The sequence below is a fragment of the Taeniopygia guttata genome, chromosome 1 (assembly GCF_048771995.1).
Source record: "Taeniopygia guttata chromosome 1, bTaeGut7.mat, whole genome shotgun sequence".
Classification (NCBI taxonomy): Eukaryota; Metazoa; Chordata; class Aves; order Passeriformes; family Estrildidae; genus Taeniopygia; species Taeniopygia guttata.
Window position 1 is genome coordinate 81,348,213 of NC_133024.1, and position 12,270 is coordinate 81,360,482.

At 38.9% G+C, this 12,270-nt stretch overlaps 1 protein-coding gene across 2 annotated transcripts in view; it reads left to right on the top strand.

Moving 5' to 3' along the window:
• The window catches only part of DHRSX (dehydrogenase/reductase X-linked), a 161,544-nt gene that overhangs the window by 49,685 nt on the left and 99,589 nt on the right, over nucleotides 1-12,270 (top strand). The window lies entirely within an intron of this gene.

The window sequence follows — 12,270 nt, forward strand, 5'->3', positions numbered from 1 at the left end:
AGGGCAGTGTTGCTGGTCCAACTTATTTAGGATCTTTGTGGCTTCTTCTGAGATCTGATTCTGTTTTTGTGTCTCTAATAATCACTGTTATGATGATCAAAATGCATGTTAATTATTGTGTTAAAAAAACCCCCTTTCATTATGATTTATCTTTTGACTTAAATAAATGTGCATCCATTATAGCCTCAGGATACATGTATGCTAGTTGAAAGCATTATAAATTAAGGCATAGTTAGAAGGATCATGAAAGGAAAAAGGTAGTTATTACATCATTAAAGTCTTTTGCTGGAAGTTTCTGTGCAGAGACCAAAACCAGTTGGAATTAATTATGTCATGTGATTGCATGAAGCTGAATAAACCGGGGTCTGTCTTATTTTCTCCTTCTGTGTGATCACAGGCTTTTCTAGCACTCCAGTCTTTCTTGCTTTTTCTAAGTAAAGTCGGTTATAGCCCTCAGTTATAAACAGTTAAAACAAAGATGTCAGTTTGAGGAAGCTGAAAGAGTATTTAAAATTTCCTGGAACTGTTACTCGTAATTATTTTGACTGAGGCTTAAGTAATCTCAGGCCCTGATAAATTTGGCCTAAAAATAAATTGGAAGAGTGTTGTCTTTTCGGAATTTCTCACTAATTGAGGGAAATTTGTATTTACAAATGCAATGTCCTGTACAAAAGACCTGTGCAGAACTGAGTGCCACTCCTATGTTACTGTTTATCAATGTATCTGCACTTTGCTTTTAATAGGATGTGTGTGTAGATACTGTGACCAAGACAGGGATGTGCAAGAATATTACCTTGTCAAAAGACACTGTTCAAGATACGTTTAGTCACTGCATAAAAACATTATTGGTTGTCTTGACCCTTTTCCCCTACTTTTTCTTTGAGCATTTCTCATGGCCCTTATGAAAACACTGCTCTACAGAAACTGCTCCCATCAGGAGCATCAGAATCTTGAAGAAGAACTACTCAAAATAGTAGTTTTGGGCAGCCAGTGTGGTCAAGGATTGGGACAATATAGCTATTTGGACAAACAACATCAGTAGATGCCAAGAGTTTGTTATGTAGATCTCAGATTTCTCAGAACAATGAAAGTACCCTTACTTTTTATCAGGTTAGACAGCAAAAGGGAGCAAAAGACCTTGTTCTCTCCTTGTTGCCTGGCTGAGCCATACATAGCACAAACATCCTCAGAGACAGCTCTGGGAAAATGCCAGGCTTATTGAATGCAAGTAATTACAATGTTTTTAAGGCACTGCTACCCTTCTCTGTCTTGGTCTTGTCTGTCTGGGGCTCTGTCTGATATCTAAGGGTAAGTAGTTTTATTTGACGTAATCTTACTTACTTCTGGGACAAGTGAGATTTCAAGCATGTACATAATTCCTATGTAGCAGCTGAAGAGCAGTAATGTGCTAACAGTTGCAGAGGAGGATAAAGGATAGTAATAAAAAGGCTATGCATGCAGGTGATGGGACTTTTTTTTTTTTGGTAAAAGTATGCCAAGACATGAAAAAGATGGATAAAACTTCTGAGTACAGGGAGGCAGGAAGCCTGATTTCCCATGCTGGATGTATGGAAAGCAGAGCAAATGCAAAAAGAGAGTAGAGAACTGGAGATGAAAGCAGCTGAAACCATTTGCTACAAATGTGATGCAAAAGGACTCTGGAAAATCTAAACAATGTAGCTCTTCACCTCTTCCACCCACCCTCTCCACTGGCTCTGCATCAGAAACCTTCTTGGTTCCCCTCCCTGCTGATTCCAGACTGCTTAAGGGTCCTCCTTGCTTTTGGGTCTGGGTTCTGGTAACCTATTACAATGTGTAAGGAGGGAGGACATACATGGGCAGCTGAGTGGAGGTAAATAAGCTACAAGTCCAGTTAGCTTAACCATCAGAACTTCCTCCATGATAAAGGAATCACAGCCCTCAGATATCCAAAACAGGCCAGGAGTGCTGCATTGTCATTAAAATTCTCACACGGGCACTATTTCCAAAAGACCAAGGGCAACACATTGCTCCGCCATGAATCATAAAGCTGGGAGAAGCCGGGATGATGTGGATGTTTATCTTGCTTCCATTTGTTAAATTGGAAACTTGTGTTGTTAATAGTAGCAATTATATGGCTGGGAAAATCGTTGATGGCTCAGGACTGCCACAGAGATATTCTAATTGGATAAATCTCTGTAATTTGCACATAGGGTGTGTCTCTTTTAGTGTGTTCCTTAGATCAGTTGGGTGCTTTCCAGGCAACCCTCAGCTCCTGGCTGCTTGCTGAACGCAGGTTCCTATCAGGAAGGGCACTGCAGGTCCTGGCCTGGATTCCCTTTGGAGAGGACTAGCCTGGGAGCTGAGTTGCCATTGTAACACGGCATTACTGCATGGGAGAAAACTTCAGAGTTTATCTGAACTAAGCCTTCCACAGACCTGCAGCAAGTGCCTATGTCAGGTGCCCAGCACAAAATGAACTCCAGAAATGGAGTTCTGTTGATCCAAACTGCTTGTTAGTGCAGCCATAACCACAGTTATCAGTCCTGAACAAACTTCATTGAGCTGCGGAAATGGGAGGTTTCTGTGATAAACTCAGCTCTCAATGGTACTGGAAAAGAATCTCTCAATTTACATAACAGAGTTATAGCTCCTGACTCAGTTACCCTCAGCTTATGTCTCTGCAAATGAAAGCTGGTTTTAGCTTGATGATTACAAACATACAAATGTTGGAAACTCATATATAAACATGAATGAAAACTTCATTCATTCCAGCAAAGGTTCATGAATACCGATGGAATCAGCAATTAGCAAAACTTTATGCATAAATGTCACATAGCACAGTACCAAGGGAAGACTCTCACAACTGGAGTGTAGGAGCTGGAGTTGCAACTAGAGTCAAAGGAGAAAAAAATTATCATTTAGTGAGAAAAGAGGGTGTAAACGTCATATTAAGTGTAGACCTCTTCAAAATGAGAAGCCTGCATTTAATCTCACCGAACATTTTTGTGGCAATTCAAATAAAACCACAATTATAAAACTACAAGCTAAACTCACAGCATTCATGAAACTTCCATTTGAAGTCAGGTGAGAAAAGAAGAAGAGGCTTTCTCCCTCAGAGTCAGAGAAATGCAGAGGTTAGCACAGTGGCAACCAATTGTGTCATTTACAGTCTGACCCACATCAAGACAGCGTGGGCCAAATAGTAGGATGAATTGTCTTGAAAAAATTCATGCACATTTAACAAGCCTGGCTTTTTCCCAGACCTTTCTCTAGAGATGTTTATGCTACATGTGGCTCAGCCAGGGAATAAGGAGATGACAAGGTCTCTTCCTCCCTTTTGTTGTATAACTTGCTAATAAATAAGGATTTTTTCCTTAGAGATCTGAGATTGAAGAATTTATGCGAAGGAAGATGGGCTAATGTAGCTGATACATACTACGTGTAATTACAGAATAACTCGTGGGTGGCTTCTCCACCAATGTTTGCTGTGTCAGGCACCATTTTTAACAGAACAGTCCAGCTTTTTCTGCCCTGTACCAGAGAGCTTGTTGTTTGCTTTCCCTGCAGGCTAGAGGAACTCATCTGCTGAGTTCCCAAATTCAGAAACTTTTAAACATGATAGTGGTATTCTCATCATGTTAGCTGGAGTTGTCGTCAGCAAAGAGTTCAGTTCAGCAAGAACTGATACCTTGTTAATATGTGCAAAAATGTCTGCCAGATGTCATATGGAAGTGGTCATCCAACCGGTCAAAAATAGGGGAAAATATTTGTATTTGAGGCGTATCTTCTACAAGTGTGCATAAGCATGTGTGAGTTTATGCTTGCTTTTGTCACTATTTTTTTTTTTTTTTTGTGGTGTTTTGAGTTGTAAAAGTGCCACATCCTGGGCTTGTGGCTAGACCCAGTGTGGTTACTTTGTCTCTTCTACCACATGCTATTGGAATATCCTTTCTTTCACTGCGGATGCTGAAATACCTGTAGGATTGGTTTAAAGAGCTTCCTGACAATGACAGCGCAGTTTCCACCTGCCTGGTTTCTTTTCTTGTGCTGGTGCATTATCTGCAGCACTTGGCTTTGGCAGGCGAACGACTGCCCTCAGTTGGAGTTGCACAGCTGAACACCAGGCTCATGAAGACATCTGGAAAGCCAAGGTGGTGATATGAATGGGAGTAGAGAAGTCTCAGTCTGACAGTGTGCCACTTTGCAGGACCCTGTGTGGAGCTGCAGAGTTTTTCTGCTTTGTCACTTGATGACAGGTATAAGAATTTTGCCTAAACATTAAGATTTATTTTCCTTCCATAGACTCATCTGAGGTTATATTAGGTATATTCAAGCCATATGAACATATTTGAATATGGAAAAATATTGGATGTGTTAAACTTAATCTAAATTTGTGACTGGTTCCTCCCTATGCACAAGAATGGAAGACTTTTCTGGAGACGAAGAAAGTAATGCCTGGGCTAATACTTCTTCTCTCTGCTCATAGCACTTATATCCCTTATCCAGTAAAGCTGGTGACTTTTTTCTTCATATTAAGCAGGGAAGATTTTAATCCACAGAAAGGTGCATCCAGAGCCCTCTGATAAAATCTCTTAGGTGAAAAGTTTAAAAATCAATTGTCCTGCTTTTCTGTTTGTTTTCATAATTGTTTGATGCAAAACCATGGTTTTGCAAAAAAGACATAAGCAAACATGTTTGCTTATGTCTTTTCTTGCTCTTCTTTTGACTTCCAGTGTAACATGATGCAAGATTTTCCCCTCTCAGTTCTTACAGATACTTAATACAGAACTCCCTATTTTTTGGGTTTCTTAAAACACTTTGGAAAATGAGTGGTCATGTTAACAGTGTGGAAAATCAGAAATTAACAGCAATATGAATATGGTTCACATAGCTGAAGATGAGTTGCATATCTGGATACTGAGATGGAGACAAAGTCTTTCAAATGTGAAATGTATTCATAATGCAGGCACAAGCTCTGCCTGTTGGTTTCCTGAATTCCCATTTCCATTGGAAATGTGAAACACATTTCATTAACAGGCTCTGCCACTAAGAAATGTGATTTTCTCTTATTTAAATTATCTCTAATTGAAACTCAGAGACAAAGAAGTGCACAGGTGTAGCTGTAGGCAGAATAACAAAGTCCCGTCAGATGTCTTGAAATGATTTTCTGACTGTAAATCACCAAAGCTTTGTGTGACTAATGGCACCAAAGCTCTGAGGTTAGGATTTTGCTGATTGTGCTGCCCTACTGAAGGCAATCTGGAGAAAGGGAGTTTCAAATTAAAATTGCCTCTTCAAGGCTGGAAAAAGCTTCCATTTAAGACTTTTTCAGGATTTTGATCCTCTCGTATGCACTTGTAGAATCATGATGTTGTGCAGTGACTGAATAAAGGTGCTCCTGAGTTTGTCACATTCTTTAATATGTCATTATTTTTTCCATCTCAATCAGTAGTTGCAGGCAGGTTGTGTGAGCTATTTCTAGACCTTGTCTGTTTTCAAGAAAATTGCTGACAAATACTGAAAGACAAAGCCAAGAAAAAAACAATTTGTGTTCTCTCTGGAATGCTTTCATATTTCTCTTCCAAGAACTACATTATGTAGACCTATCTTCTGTGGGTTACATGTAGGGCTTTACAAGTTAATTTGCTTATAACAGGTAGAATATTTTCTGTGGAAATGCCATTGGCTTATGTACTGGAGGTCCAGCAGCCAAGAAGAGCATGGAGAACTTGTGGGCTGAAGTAAATGTGGAATAAGCAGAGCCAGTGTGCTGTGTGAGCAACCTCCCAGGTATGAGCTGCACGTCAAACAACAGATGCTGCTCAGCCCTGAGCTGTGCCAGTCTTTCCTTGTCAGCTCCCTCCTTGCAGCAGTATGGCAAAGCTCCAGAGGAAGCTGGAGAGGAGCCTCTGCAACTCCAAAGGACCAATGCCACTGTGCCCATGCTTAATTTGTTCTACAAGGACTATTTTTCAGTGGCAAAGAATTGAAGCTCTGAATAGATGTCCCAGTTCTTAAATGCGTTATGAGCCAGGCTCTCCTCAGCAGTGCCCAGTGACAGAACCAGAGGCAATGGGCACAACCTAAAATGCAATAAATTCAATTCAAAAATAGAAAAACTATTTTTCTTTTTCTTTTTTTTTTTTTCTTTTTTTAACATTTGAGCTTGTGGGTATTGACACAGGTTGCCCAGAGAGTTTGTAGATTCTCCATGTTGAGAGATATTGAAAGGCCATCTGAACATAGTCCTGGGCAAGCCCCTCCAGGTGGCCCAGCATGAGGAGGGACAATCTTCTTACAGCCTCAGCCACTCTGTAACTCTGTAAATCTAGCAAATTTTAGCTGCCAAACCCACATGAAATCCTGTCTGCTTTGTGTGTCCAGACCTGAATACAGGTACTGTAACATACACAGGTTCCAGGATTTCAGGGCCTTCCAGAAATTGTATCAGTGTTCATACAGTGCCAATAGTAAGACTTAATTGCATATAGTGATAGGAATAGTAATAATTTTACCATAATTCAGGCTTGGGAAGCAGGTATTTGAAAAGAACTTCATAACATTGTGAAAAATCACATCTGTAAAAGTAAAAAAAAATTCTGTGGAACGAAAGGGAAGAAGTGTAGAAATGCTGATGCTTAGAGTAAGAATGACTCTGAAGCAGCTTCCATTCTTGTTTCTTTTGGTGTTTTGGATTTTGGTTTGTTTTACTGTTGTTATTGTTGGCTTTTTTGCTGTTGTTTGGATGTGTTTTGTTTGGGTGGTTTTGGTGTGTTTTATTTGGTTGTTGGTTTTTGTTCTTGATTTTTGTTTGTTTATTTAAATTTTTTTTTATGCAGGGCATAGACTAATTTTTTCTTTTTTGTTAAGGCTTAAGTTTTAAAATATAGTTTTCAAATTTTATGTGTTTAAGATTACGTTATGTATGTAATCTCTGCCACATTTTCATCATCTGACTGTAGATTATCATGCTCATGTACACTTTGAAACCCTTCTTAGCCTAAAGTCTTGCAGAAAGTGTCTAATGCCAGCATTTTTTAATGGTCTTTTCTGATACCTGGTGATAGAAAACCTTGCTTGTAAGAAGAAAAAAAAATATTCCTAAAGATACTTACAGACTCTTCAATTAAGCCAAACATCTAACATGATAACCATTACAAGCCTAATAATCATGTCTCAGTTTGGATTTCTCTTCATATATTGAGGCATTTTTCTGGACAAGGTGATGTGACCTGTTTCCATCACCTGATTAATTTCCCCAAGATAACGCTCAGCTGTGTTTCATTCCTTATTTGATTTTAACATTATGTCTGCCACTGACTTCTCTTACCAAGATTACTCTTGACTTCAGACTGCTTGGCAGGAATAGCTCTTCACAACTGATGTGACTTGAGGAGACAAAATAAATCAAATCATCTTTCCAGCATTTACTTTGACCTAGTTGAAAAATAATCCTTGCCAATGTTTTAGCTCCCAAGCATGAAAAACGTGGGCCTATGGTTGGAGAGAGATCTCCATGGCTCTGGGCAAGATTTGCTGTTCTGCATTTCCTCTCATTTTACTCCAATCTCACTTATGCTCACTTGTGCTTTTTTAAGAAGTAATTTACAACAACTAAACTTCCTGGAACGTGTATCTCATTTGAATGATATAGTGTCTGTACTTCTGTCTCTTTAAGAATTTGATGGCATATCAGAGGGAAAATAAAAGGAAGGAAAAATAATATAAGGCAAAAAGCAATTTCTCCTTTTCAAAACTTTGTTATGGCAATTGGGGTCTTCTGAACTAGATGTTTGTAGCAAGCTAATTTTCCAACCTAAAATATTGCAGGCTTTCTTCTAGATAATACTCAACACTTGAATGTCAGTCCATGCAAAAATTCCATAGTACTCGTCAGAAAAATTTTTTGTGAAGACAGAATTTTTCCAAGAGATATGTCTGTTTAAATGGGAAAAAGAGAGAAAGAAACAGTTTTACACTCATATCTACAAAATAACACAAAGAAAGTGCAGAATCTCTGTAGAAGGGATTAACTTGAAAAGTGGTGGTTGCGTTCAGCCTGATCCAGATCAAAGGCTTTTCATCCCAACTGTGTTTCTTATGTCCCAGACTGCTGTACTATAAAAGACAATATTTGTTTTAGAATCTAGACCTTAAAATCTTCTTGAATTAATAAACTTCAGCTTATCAATGCTTTATGTTGATTTGAAAATGCACACTATAAATGATTTGGGTTTTTTAACAAGAAAATTTTATAAAAGTTTGTTTAAAAAATGTTTTGTTTAAAAATTGCCACAAAATGAAAATATCTTATGGAAAACACTCATTTTGTATGAGTCTGAACTCTCTTTCCATTGGACGCTTTGTTCTGGGTTTTTTTTTTGTTTTGTTTTGTTTTTATTTCTTTGAGCTGATACAAAAATTAATTGTTCCCTGGCTAAGTGAAGTCTTCAGATCCTTCAAGGTTTTGTTTGTGAAAGTTGAAGACAAAGTGCATTGCCAGTGCCATGAAGGCCTATGCTTTGAAGCACTAGCTATAGATAACAGGGGGAGATGTCAAAAAATGTGCTTATTTGGGATAGAACAGGGTGATATACTGAGCAGTTCTCCTGAGAATCTTAGGCTCTTCCTCCAGTTAAGATGATCTCAAGTGACTGGAAGAAGACTGCTATATTAGAAGATACATGAAACAACTTTTTAGTCTGGAATCATAATACTGCAGTTACCTTGACTACAAATGATATATAACTATATTATGTTTGCCTCTCCACATGCCCTTTCAGTCAGTCCTACAGACAGAAGAGACAGAATATTGTTTGTTTGTTTTCAATTTGCTTGAGTCATACCTCTAGAAACATGCTAGTAAGAAAGCAGTACCAATTTCTGTGTTTCCACCCAGCAGGGTAAAATAGTATGTTTGCCTTTGCTTGCAAAAGAGAACAATTTGTTGCAGTGTTTCCGTATCCAATTAACCTTTTCTTCATCTCAGTGCAATCAGAAATAGAGCATTTAGGGCCATGTTTGCATTTACTGGAAAGCACTGGGCCCCAGGGTGCTGGCAGTGACTGTACCTGTGGGGATGGGCAGAACATGTGATGCAGCAGCTTTGGGGAGCTGAAAAAGCTGAGCTGAGAGATAGATCCTTCATCTCCTTTGAGCACTGAGATCTACCTCTGTCTCCCTGTGGGCAGGCTGTCCAGGCAGAAGACTGGGGCAGAGCCCAGCATCTCAGCCTTGTGCACTGGGTGCACAATCTTTAGGGAAGTCTGAGCTAGAGACTCAGATAATTTTTTTTTTTTGTTTAGATGACAAAGCTCATCAGGTAATGTAAATTGCTGGTGCCAAAGGTATTTTCTCAAGGGTAGTCCAGAAATACCATTCTTAGGCTGTGTGAAAATTTAGCATTTATATCCTTAGTCTCTTAAAAGTAATTTTACCTTATTGTCTGAAGATAATGTTTTGAAATAAAGCCATTCTTTTGTACTTCCAAAGTATATCCATGGGGGTTATTTTTCAGAAGCTTTATGCAAAATGGCTAATCCTTCATTTCGGGTGGAAAAGTGCTACCTGCCAGCTCCAATTTTAGGGATTTGTAAGGCAGCAAAATGAGGACAAAACAGGGGATTTAATTAATTTTTTTCAGCCTACAGTTAGAAGTTCTTGCTTGGGGAGTTTGTGTCCAGTGCAGTGTGGGGAGTCATGGGGGACAGCTGTGTAAGGAGTGGGTGGGGGCTGAAAGGAAACTGTGGCTGTGAGTCCCAGCCTGGGTCTGTTCTCTGCAGTTTGAGGAGGAATGGACCTAGGTGGTGCTTTCCCTGTTGTCTGGCTCCATGGACCCTTTCCACAAACTGCCATTGCAGCAACCTTTTAAAACACACCATCTTCTGGTGCTAAAAATTAGTGATGTTTTTCCTTCAGTTATTTTTTAGCATCAGGTGAGATTATATGCCACTGATGATCTCAGAGGGATGGTAGAAATTTATGTTACCAGCACTAAATGTTTACTTGAAAAATAGATTTTTTTAATGACCTTTTTATTTTTAAAATATTTTAAAAGAATTTCTCCTTTTTTTGCAGGTTAATTTCAGATGTTGCAGATTCATTTCAGTTAATATTTTTTAATATAGTCTAGTCTTTGAGGTAAATAAAAATCAGCCTTCTACTGCAATGCATGCTATGAAAGGAATATGTACCAATGTGTTCAAAAATCAACTGAATCAGACACATAAAGTGCAAGAAAATGGGTGCAAAAAGGAAAACAGATAACAGAATGATAGGAGAAAATAAACTCCACAACATGAATTCCACATTTCATGTTCCATTTTCTTTTTGAATGGTCATATTTTTTTAATTAGTTTAAAATTAAATCCAAAATAGACAGGTGAGACACTAATGTGCACGTTAATAAGCCCAACAAAATGGAGAGATCCTAAAGGCTGAGAGGAAAGGGAGACTAAGGAGAAAACAACACAAAGAGTAGACAAGGGTGAAAAGGCATGGGAAACAGAGAGAAAGACGAAACTGGAATGAGGTTGTTGCCACATAAATTTGAAGGAGCGTAAGATCATGTCCAGAAAATATTATGTGCAGGGGCTGATTGTTTCTTTAGTGTTTATGCTAAGCAGACTTTTGAGTAGATGGTCCCTGAATAAGGAATTGGAGTCACTCCATAGTTCAGGATTTCATTTTTGGAAGTTGCATTTATTACACCAAGGTGTTAGAGGAACTCTCAGACAGTCATGCCCCTGTCAGCAGTGACACAGCTTTCACAGCTGTACCTGCTTGCAGGGATGAGCTGGGCTAGCACAGTGCACACAAGGCTTGTTTAACTTCCCAGGCAGGATGTGTGAGGGTATAGGCTTTATTCTAGCCCTCAGCTTGCATATTCCCCCCTAATGCTCCATCAAGGAAAATTGTGTATTTTCCTTTCCATTCTGTATACTTAACTTGCCTTGTCTTCTCTGAAGATCTTCCAAAATGTTCAGTATTCCTGGCACATTTGTATTTCCATCTCTGTCCCTTTTTTCCCTTTCCCTCTTTATCATTCTTTTTCTTCTTTCCTTACTCTATATCCCTTTTTCCATCTTAAAAAAAATCCAAAATGGAAAATACAGCTTTGTAACACATATCTGCCTGTTTCATATTATGTTTAAGATAGTACTTGTGTACGTGTAGGAGTTGCTTTGTGTTCTGTGGTTTGCATACTGCAAGCCAGCATTACATATCAATGGGAAAAACTTGTAGTTTTGTTGTGCTTTTTCAATTTAAAAAATTATCCCAGATTAATGGTGCTTGTACAGTCAGAAAAATTGCACATTTCAAAATGGAACAATGTGATTTGCTATTCTCCACATTTTATCCACTATGCTATGATTTTTTAGTTTCTCTTTAGCTGGCTTCTGAGATGGAGACATCCTGCTGCCCAACCAGGAAAAGCAAGGTTCTTCATTGATTTTATATAGGATTGGAGGAGTATGCATGAATGATATGGGTTTCATGATATCTTTTCTCTGGCAACTATTCTGTTAAATTCATTTCAAAGCTGTCAAATTAAAAAACATGGAGTAAGAGTGACATGTTATGTCCAGTGGGTGTTTTTGTCCTAGGAAGAAGTATCATGCTAGCCTTGGGAAAAGCCTGAAAGATAGCTTCCATTATTATTCAGCTGAAAAGCAGAAAAGAATGACTGAGTCATTAAGCTAATTTTCTCTGAAGGGGATTAAATAGCTGTTGATGGGTTTTCCTGTCTTCTTGTGTTCCTTTCCTCTTCATCTCAATGGCACTATGGCATCTCCATTCCCACTGAACCATCCCTCTGTCCTTTTCCCAAACCTTCCTTCTCAAGCTCTGTATGTGTTTCTAAATATTTCTTACTTCCTCTTTTTATATCTTGGAACTACAAATTCTGAGTTTGGCTGCCAAAGGCAAGGCAGAAATAGTTATCAGTGGGCTGACACAGAAATTTAAAGGCAGGAACTTGAACTCTACTTATCCATCAATGTACTTTCATCATTGCCCCCAACCAGTTCCTTGTCAGTGTGTCTCTCTTTTGCCTATGACATGGGAGCTTTTTAGTAATCCCTTGCACAGATAAATTCAAACAATTCCTCCTTCTCTAGGTTAGCAAGGAAAGCCCCTGAGGAAGGACATCCAAAGCCTCCATCCATGTCATGGAGGCACAGAGCTTCCCCTGCTGTCTGGGGACTGGAGACTCACACTGCTCTATGGGTTTGTACAATAGAGGCAGAAGGGGCATTACAGATCACCACTACTGAGGGTGGCAGCCCT